Consider the following 12520-nt stretch of genomic DNA (forward strand, 5'->3'; position numbering starts at 1 on the left):
ATCATGGTTGACTAAAGTATGTAGTCATAAGGCATGTCCATTTGTATAGCTGAAAGGTTTGGTTTTTTATTGTGACGGGACTTTTCAATGGATGTTTTGATCATAAGGTTTTTAGACTTCATTTTTGGAATCTACGGATTACAAAACCCTAGATGATGTTTAATGAAGTAGAAAACCCTTATTAACTAAGAAAGCCCTAACCCTAATTTGATAGAAAACCTTTCTCTTTACTTATAAGGGTTTGTAGTTGTTGGGCGTTGTAGTTACAATTCCTTACACTCCTTCAACACTTAATTTGTCAACCTAGGGCTATGTAAGCTTAGAGGCTAAGCACAAGAAATTCCAAAGGCTTCTGGTTTAAATTTTTAAATCCTACTTCCAATCTTCTAACTAAATTTTGTAGAATCAACAGGAATTTAAATTGCAGAAAAAACCTTCATCCAAACAAAACCAAGCCACTCTGGGTACTGGATTCAATTCAAGAAAAATAATTTGCAAAGAAACCTTGACAGAAAACGTAAAACATTCCTTGCAAACAATCTAAAAAGAATATTGGAAAATAAAATATATTCCTGTAATCAAAACTCCAATTCTTTAAAAAGAACAGAAGGAATGATCTTCTAATATACTTATAAATATGTTTCCTTTACTAAAGATATCTCATTCTTGTACTACAGAAACTACGTGCCTATATCAAAATGAGTCTCATTCCTGCATTGGGATACTCCATTCTAGTACAGGAATGCTCTGTTCCTGTATTGGAATGTTCTATTCCTGTAATGAAACATTTTGTTTCTGTAACGGAATGGCCTATTCTTGTACTAAGAACTCATTTTTCTTGTACCAGAACTTCATTGTTCCTTCACTAGGACAGTTCTATTCAAATTACCCTTCACTTGAATATAAATGTATTATAGCTAGAAATAAATGAAAACAAAGAGGAAAAACTCAAGCTTGAACTTTAATGAAAAGACTCCAAATCCAAAATGATCAATGAAAATGATTGTAGAAGAATGGAAAGGAAATCTTGCAATAGAAAAAAAGGAAACATACTTGCGTTGTAAATAAGAGTACCTATCCAAAACCATGACTTATTCCTTTTTAGATCTCGGTCACAAAAATAGATAAACTCTATTTTGAAAGATAAATTCCATAAAAATCATTAATCTCAAAATGATACACCATAAACGATCCCCGTAATCAATAATTGTTATCAGGAAATCTAGTGTCCACTCGGAGCTGCTAGTCCCACTAAGACTAGTAGCTATCTTAGAAACAAACAAACTAAAACTACTTCCGTTTTCCTTTATGAGAAGTATATAAGAGGGGAATGAAGGACACCAACCTCAGTCTTGCGCTTGGTTCCTTGCTTGGTTCCTCTCCCTTCTGACAGATCCGTGCCGCCTCTCCTTCGTCTACCCAGCTTCAAAGAGCGCCTGTGAGATCAAAGCAGCACAATACTATCGAAGAACAGAGATCTACGATCATAAACAATATAGGACCAGATATATATTGACCACACAAATGCATATATCATCAAACATACAAGAATGTGGAGGAAAACTTGAATAGCTTTATTAATATCAAGAATATCAAAGAGGATTACAACCAATTGTTCTGACCAAGCGTCATCCTCCAACATGAAAGCCCTTCTTTCACCTCATGAAAAGCTTAGATCACCCAACACTATGATGTTCCACCAAGAAACCAACAACACTTCCTTACATGATACAAAATTATAGCCTTTGGATCTCTGGGATGAGGGATCCATATATAGATGATTGCAGGGGGGTGAGTCAGCTTCAAGGATTTTGATTCGTGTCCTCTCTCTGATAGTTCTTGATTCCACTTAGAGGTTGATGATCTCCTACTCATCCCTGGGCGAATTCAAAGAGGCAAGTGTCATAGGAGAAGTTTCTGGAAGATTCTATGATCATCCACCTCGCAAAATGTCTCTGCCATTTGTCCACTCTAGCCCATCGCACCATACAGAAGGGTTTTGCAGTATGCATCGCACCCTTTTCACTGGGCAGGTGGGATGCATCACACCCTTAGCACTGAGCAACCTGTATGGTCCAGTTTTGACCAGTTCGGAGCAGTTTCCTATGGAGAACTTATGGGAGATGATGTAATCAGCTGACCTTGTTCTTTTAGGTTATGGAACAACACTTTTAATGACTTAGGAGCCCTTGTTTTATGGGCATGTATGATTGGGGTTGCAGTGCCCAAAAATTTCTATAACAGTTGCCCCCTAAAGCATGAATTCGTTAATATTTTGATGTTGGGTGAAATTCTTTATCATGAGGTTCCGAAGTTTTTTCGAGCTGGAAGGTGACCTATAATAAGATACAATACAATACATTATCTTCATAATATTTTTCATGATCTAGCTGAGGTAGGCATTCCCATGCTCATCTTTATAAATTCATTTTCATGTACATAAGACAGACAATCGTCTGTGGGAGACTGATGATTCTGATAGAGTCATCATCCTTTGATTCAGATGATATCTATGCAGCAAAAATGTACATTTGATGTTTTTATTTTCCTGAATATATCATAGCCCGGATGGATGAAACTAGATCCGGGGTCTTCAAACTCATCCAATCTTCACTCAAAGTACAAATTGATCCATGTGAAAGATGTTCTGGAGTCGAACATGGAAAGACATCGCCTAATTACCAACCAATGATGTAAGTTGTTAGCAAGCATGAGAGGAATCACCGATAATGATGATGACCATCAAGGTACTATAGTACAATTTGTTTGGTGTGAAAAGGGACTTGGCTTCGAACACCACACAAAATCTTTCGGTCGAAGGCCATTGATATAAACCTATCGCTGGAAGTGAGAAACTTTCCATTGAAGCATGCAAGCTTCAAAGTACTAAAAGGGTTGTTCCTAAGTCGTCTTCCCTGATAATGAGCTGATGTCGACAAGAAGTGACCCATTGTAGGAGGGCCTTAATGAATCCCACATCTATGACACAGAACGGAATAAATGATTTTGGAGGTGAAAACGATCTGATGATACAGGGTTCAGGGTGGCGGTCATGAAAGAATGGAGTGTGAATGTATTGCAGCAGATGAGACACACGTGAAGTCTTTGAGCGACTTCTCTTGAACATACCGGTGAAACTAACATGGATTGGTAGCGTTAACCCCAAATATGGATGGTGGGGTGGACCAATGGCCATATGACCAATGAACAGAACAACCCAACCCGACTCGGATGTGGAGTGAAAGTGTCATGTTCAAGAGCGACTTGCTACCAATAAAGTTTCTTCAAGTTTTCTTCCCAATTTTTCCCTAGTCATTGCTGACCAGTACCTCTTTATTTTTGTCAAGCTTGAGGAGGATAACATATGCTTGTTCTATAATTTTCCCTTCGGGCAAACCCGTCGCTATATTTTAACGAGCCTAGTGATAGTGAAACTCATTCTTGTCTATATGGACAAGTTTGCCGCTGTTCTATTTTGACGAGTTTAACGACAAAGATAACTCGGTCCTTTTCAATTTTAGAGATTCTGAAAGGGACGTAAAGGAAACCACAATAATCCTTTTTCGTCATATAATCCCTTAAGTCCGAAAAAGTATAAAATAATACGAAAGGGATGAATTTTCGATAATTTTAATGAGCCGAACAAAACAAGCACTCGATCTTTTTGTGTAATAATCCCTCAGGTCTAAAAAGATTAAAATCTAGAGGAGGGATAGCACTTCCAGTTGCTTTAACGAGCTGGAGAGGCCAATCGCTCGGCAATATTTTCATATATTACGAGTCAGGTGAAAAGAGCTTAAAGGAGACTCATTTTTTGAGGAACGAGTGATAATTTCGGGTAGCAGCTGATTCCAGGTAAGGTTTGGAATTTTCCAGTCATGGCAGTGTCATAAGGATGGCTAACAGGATCACTATTCGTAGTTGTTCCTCAAAATGGGTAAACAATCAAATGGAGGTGAATGATCGGCTAAAACAGAGTGGAGGTGATGATGAGAACACGACCAGGGCTCAAAAGCTAATGATAATGCATTCACAATGGTTATTTACCGGAAATTGGTTCATTTTTAATGAGCTTAAACTCTGGGGGAACGTTTGCTCATTGCTAAGGTTTAATTTTTAACGAGCTTGAATTTCGCATAAAAATTGCTCGTGCCAGTCATATAATAAGGATGTATCATCGATAGGTTCAATTTTTAGGGATCTTGCACCATTCGAAACTTTTCTCTGGATCCTTTCATTATGCAAGCTAGGAACGACCAATCCTACGAGTCTAAAGGGTTGAGAAATTACAAACTAAGAAAATAAATGGTCGCTCTTTGCTTGCACGCAAAAAGGTTTGCACGCCCCCAGGTATAGCGAAATAGAGTTTCTAGGTTACCATATGAAAGCTCTCCATCCGCGTTGCGGACAAAATGCTTCCTTGGCGATGTCTACCGAAATAGACAAAGGTGAGTGGCGGAGTCGCCTCCACTCACATAACTTTGACGAGGGAATCTTATTCCAGTCTAATCCCATTTTCCTAAATAGATGGGTGTGTCAAACTAGTCATATATCCTCCACGGAAACCCACCCTATACCCAAGGTTTTCCTGCCGAAACAGACCAGGGTGCATGCCCCCTGGGTTTTAGTCATGTCCTCCTGAATCACTCGCACTCTTCAGGTGGACGGACTAGAGATTGATGAGACATTCCTTGCATGAAAAGACCATTTAGGGATGGCATTTGACTATTATCTATGTGTGAGCCAGGGAACGAAAGCTGGTCTACGAGTTTGACCACTCGGCCTTCGTGTGGAAAACACATTACTCTAAAGAGTGAGGAGACAACGGCTCCCATGCTATAAATATAGTCACGTCCAAGGAGTAGATTATAATCTAGAGGTCCTCGGACTACCATTACGTTCATGTAAATGGCTTTCATTCTCAAACATTATGGGCACATAGGGAAGGATCCTTAACGGTTGACTGGTTTCTTTGTCGAAGCCTATCAGATTTCTCATCTCAGGCAGAAGCGATGGTGAGCCAAGCGCTTCCCAAGCAGTTGAGGAAATGATACTCACAGAAGCCCCTTCATCTATGATGGTACTGATCGTGATCATTTTGTAAGCTTGTACAATGATTCGGAATGGTACATTAGCCAGTACTCGGGGTCTGCCCAGTAGATTCCAATCAAAGGAAACGACGAGGTTGCTTTGAGGTGGGACCGAATAGATGGTCGAATATGACTCTGACGAACTTCCTTCCTATGGTAAAGGAATGGGTAGACTGCCCCCATGTTCATTGGAGTCTGTGTTTACGAAAAGAATTTGAACAGTGTCGTTCTCATTCTCTTCGGTGATTGTGTCATCTAAAGATGGACCTTCCGAACATAAGACCGGGTCGACTTCCACCTCAACCTTTTGAATTTCGTCTAGTATGGATTCAGCGGGTTTATCTTCAATGACAAATGCTTCGACCGACCACAATGGCGTGTCGGTCGGATTTTCAACTAGTGATGGACTCGGCAAGAGTTTCTTGTATCCAGGAGGAAGCCGTAGCGGTGAAGCAGGACGGTCATCCAAGACTCTTTTAGCTTCGTCTAGGAAGGGACAATGGTGGACGACGTGATCGCCTTCACACAGTTTACAAGGAAATTTACATTTCCTTTTCTATCCAAATGCTTCGCTTTCACTAGTTGATGGTGTACTTTCAACATGATCTTCAGAGGTTGATGACACCGGATTGTGCAAACAAGGAGACCAGTCCCTTAAGATCTGAGGGATGCAAGGACAATCTCGATGATAGTGGTCTCCTTTGCAAATGACACATGGAGATTTAGGCTTGGAAGGTGTAGTGTGCGGATTTTCACTAGATGACGCCCAGTTATCCCTTTTTGCCTTCGGTTCCTTCTTCTTCTTCTCTTTCTTCTCCTTCCCCTTCTTCTCTTTCTTAGTTACTTTATTTTTGGCCTTACCAGCTTTATCAAGTGAAGAGGAAGGAGGAGAGGGAGAATCGGATGAAGTAAAAGGTTGGGGGGTAACTTTAGTATCATCCAATTTTTGACTCGATTGTTCAGGAATCACGGTGTTCTGAATGATGGAGGTTGAGAAGAGCCATATTGGCAAGCCAATCGTCAATCCTGGAAGTGAAAATGTGGCCATATGAGGTGCACCAACATCTCCCCAAGAGGAGAAAGGACCAGGATTTCCTCCAAGGGGAAATCCTTGGTTGGTGGACTCCATTTTCCTCAATGTAAGACCAACGTGGTAATGGTGATATTATTCCGATTAAAATAAATTTTAGACGCTTTGACACAACTTGTTTTTCAATTTTTAAGAGTCAAGAAAAAACAAAAGATGACTCTAGTTTCCTTCTCTTTTTAATGAGCTTGAAGTGACAAGTTCTCAGATGGACCTTTTCCTTTAAGGAGTCTGAAAAGCAACGAAAGAGACTACTCTGGAAATCTAGACAGAGGGATTACCAAACCAATCGCAAAACTGCAGAATACTTTTTATGGTACGGTAGTCAATCTTCCTGAATGCTGTGTTCAGTGCATTGTGATCGATAGGGCGACAGACACGGCTTCCTATGGATAAAGGATATATCCTATTGTGGTCTCCCAATATATACTCGACGGTACATGGGAGCACAAGTTCGTACTAGCACTTGTCATCTCAAAGAGGAAGAATCACCCAACCAACAGTGAAAGCGACAACTACCAGGCTTTACAACACTGGAATACGTCTCTAGCCTAGACTTCTAGATGTTGTGTGTTAGGTTCCAAAGTGTTTTTATGTTCATTGAATTTATTTTACAGTTGATCTTTCTTAAGAAATTTTCCTTTCAGGTTCACTGCATGATGTAGATATCCAATTCCTAAAATGCAATCTAAGATGATAAACAATCATTTAATATTCTTTTTGCAATGAAAATCCTAGCTACTAAAGAAAGAGAGACGATATTATTTCAACATAGAGCAGAGAGCACACACTAGATGCACTGTCCTAAATCAAACCAATGAGCAGTCTAAATGCAAATGCACATGCATGTATTTGTTTTCAGCTTTCTTAATGTGTGAATGACAAGAAGAATGCTAAGTACAAATCTGAATTATCTTTTCAAAGCGACAGTACTAACAAATTTCTTTTCAAAAACGAAAGGAAGATAATGACGGCCCTTTGCTATTTTGAATTGAAAACTACTTTCAACACTTGAAAAACTACTAATTCAAATCAAATACAAGAGTAACTGTATAATCAATTGTTAAGAACAATAGAAGTCTTTTCTTTGACTAAAAATGATACTTGCAACACTTTCAAATCAAAAGACGACAGTTTGATTATGCTACTTCTTTGTAAAAGAGAACTGAAAATGGCACACAATACATAAAAACATTCACATTTCTTTGAACAATGGAGGTGGAATAATGGAAAGGAAGGGAGTTTCCACAATGGTATACTAATCGCAGACAGCAAAATTCCTGAATAGAGTTGAAAAGAGTGAAGAAAAACCAAAAACTGGAGGCAAAATTAGCCTTTTCTGATCATCACACCTATAACACAGGGAATATAATATGCATCCCACCTACTGCACACGGGAGGTACGATGCATACAGAGTTCCTTGAAAAGAGGGTGCAATGGTACTAGGACGAGACTTTACTTGGCTCTTGGTCACAGTTTGCAGCTCAGTTCAGGGATTTAGGCCGAGGAAGTGATGTTCAGTAAATATAAATCACAGGAGCTGATCTAATGAGGTTACTAGAGCCACCACTAGGGCAATTAGAAGGTTTGCAAATCGATTGTTCAATTTATAAACAAAACCCGTAGATAGAATGAAGCCACCTTGATCTACTTTGCACTTGAATAGCAAATGCAGTTCGAAGGCTAGCTGGCTTGACTTTAGGCTCCATCTGTAAGTTTATAAAACAAACAAATATAGACAAACAAACAATCTATTCGCTCCCAAGTGGAGTCGCCATTTTGTTATCGATAAATCTAGTGTCCACTCGGAGCTTCTAGTCCCACTAAGACTGGTAGCTATCTTAGAAACAAGCAAACTAAAACTACTTTCGTTTTCCTTTATGAGAAGTAGATAAGAGGGAAATGAAGGACACCAACCGCAGTCTTGCGCTTGGTTCCTTGCTCGGTTCCTCTCCCTTCTTACAGATCCTTGCCACCTCTCCTTCGTCTACCTGGCTTCAAAGAGAACCTGTGGTATCAAAGAAGCACAATACTATCGAAGAACAGAGATCTACGATCATAAACAATATAGGACCAGATATATATTGACCACACAAATGCATATATCATCAAAGATACAAGAATGTGGAGGAAAACTTGAATAGCTTTATTAATATCAAGAATAGCAAAGAGGATTACAACCAATTGTTCTAACCCAGCATCATCCTCCAGCATGAAAGCCCTTCTTTCACCTCATGAAAAGCTTAGATCACCCAACACTATGATGTTCCACCAAGAAACCAACAGCAATTCCTTACAAGATACAAAATTCTAGCCTCTAGATCTCTGGGATGAGGGATCCATATATAGATGATTGTAGGGGGGTGAGTCAGCTTCTGGGATTTTGATTAGTGTCCTCTCTCTGATAGTTCTTGATTCCACTTGGAGGTTGATGATCTCCTACTCATCCTTGGGCGAATTCAGAGAGTCAAGTATCATAGGAGAAGTTTCTGGAAGATTCTATGATCATCCACCTCACAAACTGTCTCTGCCATTTTTCCACTCTCACCATTCACACCCTACAGAAGGGTTTTTCAGTATGCATCGCACCCTTTTCACTGGGTAGGTGGGATGCATCGCACCCTTAGCACTGAGCAACCTGTATGGTCCAGTTTTGACCAGTTCTGAGTAGTTTCCTGTGGAGAATTTCTGGGAGATGATGTAATCAGTTGATCTTGTTCTTTTAGGGTATGGAACAACACTTTTAGGGACTTATGAGCCCTTGGTTTATGTACATGTATGATTGTGGTTGCAGTGCCCAAAAATTTCTATAACAATAATGTTCAAGTTGCATTCATATACAAAATTGTTACAATTTAATCTTTACTTGTAGAGTTGTTATTATATCTTTGAAGTTTGTATTTATGTAAAAGCACATGATTGCTGGAAAGAAAATGATTTAAAATTAAAACTCATAACCTTAACCAATCTCTCGGAAAGAACTAAAAAAACATCTCTAAAAAAAGAAGGACAAAGCAGTGTGATAATTTCAAGAACGTAAAGAAATACCTAAAAACTGGAAATGGAAATTAAATCAACCACACAAAGAATCCTCAGATCTGAGATCACATGCAAAAAATTCACAAGGGTTTAATAAAATCTGCAAGCTCAAGCATGGAAAGAAAATCACTATGTTCACATTGACATAACCAGATCTAAACAACCTATGAAAGATAAGGAGAACAAGATGGATTGGTTGGGCCCTAGCCAACCAACCCGTTTCCCTCTATGAAAATTCTGAAATCAACTGTGCAAAGGGAACATTATAGATAATGACATGAACCAAAATATGAAACTAGCATTAGCTCCATATTTATTCAAAGTGTTATGTAAATATACATTTTAAAACTGTGGATCTGGCCAAGAGAGATAGGGCTATACAAGATTACAAAATTACAACAAAAGTGTATCAGAAATTCTTCATAGTGTCGCTAACTAATCCTATCCTAGAATCCCGATTTTATACTTAAAACTTGGCTCTCAGTCGTGATGAAAACTTAACAGGAAAACACATTTGAAAAATGACCAACCCCCATCTTTATTCCATCCATAATGCTCCAATCCTGTCTTTAGCTCATCCATAACACTCGAGACCTAATGTGGAAAATGGAACAAACCCTCGACATGAGATGCACGCCATTCCTTGGAGTCAATCTGAAATGAATGGGCCTTCTGTCCACCTTCTACAGGAATGATGGGTGGTATAAGAACTGTGAATCCCGCACCAACCAAACTCTGACTTTGTTTAATGAAATTTACTCACCATGCCTTAAGGAAATACAAAAAGATAAGTTACAAAGGAAATTAAACCTATTCAAAAATTTTAATAACAATCAATCCCTAGTTCATATCCAATAAAATCACATAAAGAGACCAAGAAACATGTGTAAAGGTTTTAATTTAGTTGTGAAATAGAGGTTTAGGTGGCATAGTTAGGGCAAGGATAGGGTTACAAAAGGACAATTTTGACGACCAATAGTAATCTTCATAAAGATCATTATTTTTTTTTAAAAAACCCTTGTCGATACTTAGAAAACCTAGTCAATACATAAACCCTAACTGTAATATATTTGTTCCCTCATAAGAAACCCTAGTTTTTGGTTTTTAGGGTTTATAGGTAGTCTAGGGTAAATGGAAAATCTTAGAAAGAGTAGAGATGGATTTGAGACTCAAACCCTAGGATTCATGTTTCAAAAGGAAATATCATGAATTTTAGGGTCTGAATATGAAACCCTAAAATTCTCCCTCTCTAATATTTATTGAAAACCATAGAGTGACAACCGTGTTTTCATGCACCTCAAAGATTATGCTAGCATACAAAAACATGTACATTGGAACTTGAATGATGGTTGAGGTCATGAAGCTACAGTATGTGCCAACATATGAACAAGTATTTGATGTCAGATATTCCATAATAATTTATCTTTAGGAGTGTTATCACTTAGGGAAAAATTTGGTTGCGGGAAAAACCCTAAGTTAACCTCAGAACCTCTTTTAGGTTGAAAGATGGCCCTTCAACCCAGAGAGGTGTCTCTCTGTAAAACTCAACTACTCTATGGTCACTGTAGTAGAAGGTTTTCTACAATTGAGTTCAGTGGCCATATTTTTGTCATGGGGTGAAATTGGTTGGGAAGTTTACAAAACACGCGATTGGGCATGGAGTCCAGTTCTAAACAAGTAAGGTTATAGATCTAATGACAAAGCTATAAAAATCATGTGAGAAGAAAATCCTTTAATTGTTTGAGAAATTTGAATGAAATAGAGTTTATAATTTATTGAGGCAAAAAATACTAATGGCTGACCAATAAAAGAAAGGAGCACAAATGAAATCCAATCTTAGATAGTAACATTTTTAGACATGAGAGAAAGTTTTCATAACAAAGAGGAAACTGACAAGGAACTATAACACATGAGTTTCCTACAAAATTCTCATTAAAAATTGCAAATATATTCAAGACTGATCAAATATACCATAATGCAGATATGCTTTTTTAATAAAATTCCAACCCTTCTTCATTCTTAATAAGCTGTTTTATAGAAATTACATCAACTATTTGCAAAATAACAATCTCCATATTAATTACAATAATATGAGATATCTAAAATTTATTCAAGTTCATGCATGTAAAATATAAAACTTAGATACATTTTATTTTTCCTAAAATAGCTACAGGAAAATATGTTGATATTTAGGTGAAGTAAAATATCTCTCAAAATATCTTCCTTGGAAAAAGAAACAAGTACCTAACTGATAGCTCAATGTCCTAGCTGGAAAACCAAGTCCCTTTGCAAAATAGGACCAAAAATCTACCAAAAATGATTTCATTTTTATCCTTCTTTCCTTCAAACCTCCTAGAAAAAACGTTGATTCTATTGTTGTCAACTTCACTGGTTTTTAGTTTGTAGCTTTTGCTGACAGATTTATAGTGAGCATTTTCGTTTCCACCTAATTTTAAAATAGCTAACAACAGGAAGGTCAACATTTTCACCTTTTTGAATATCGCTAACAACGGAGATGTCAATGCTTCTTGTTTGCTCCAAAATCGCTAACATACAGATTGTTGGACTTTGTCCCTGTATCATTTTGTACTAACTGGAACACAAAGTTTTCACTACAAAATTGGTGACAGTAGCTCTGTCGACTTTATAAAAAATGTTGACGATGGGAATGTCAACTTTCCCGACTGTTCTACTACATATAAAAACTATAAGGTCACATGTCAATGATAAAATTGAAAACCCTGTTTCATGAGATAGATAGGCAAACATATAAGTTTAATCCCCCAAGCATCTTAGTTGAGGGCACTAGAAGCCCTAAGAAATAAATCCACCTTTTCAAATCTCTGTTTTTTTTTTTTCCTTGTCTCCATGGGTCCCTTTTTCATAGTTTCTCTGCTTCTACTCTTCTTAGAGAGTGTAGCCTTTTTCCTGTTAATAATGAGGTCCTTCAGTGGCATGTTGTCAACACCAATCACCTCCATGGCCAAATTTGGGTTATTTCTGAGTTTTATATTGTATCTTAACTTATTAGTTGTCCTTGTACATCTATTCCCACCCTTGAAGACTTCAAAAAATGTCTCTTCTTTGCTTTCAACCTCTTGTTCTTTTCCTTTAGGAACCTATGTTTCAGTTGTGTCTGTAGGGAAAATTATGGAAGGTGGAGGCACAACATGGGATGAGCTGATATCAACAGGTGGGTTCAGAAGAGATATAGGGTATGGTTTATGAAGTCAGGAACGTTTCCTCCGGTAAACTTTTAGAATCTTAGGACCACATGATGTAGATGGAACTTCTAGGTTTTCT

Source organism: Pinus tabuliformis, chromosome J, assembly GCF_031772625.1.
Source record: "Pinus tabuliformis cultivar Carrire ecotype Pingquan chromosome J, CPIR1, whole genome shotgun sequence".
Lineage (NCBI taxonomy): Eukaryota > Viridiplantae > Streptophyta > Pinopsida > Pinales > Pinaceae > Pinus > Pinus tabuliformis.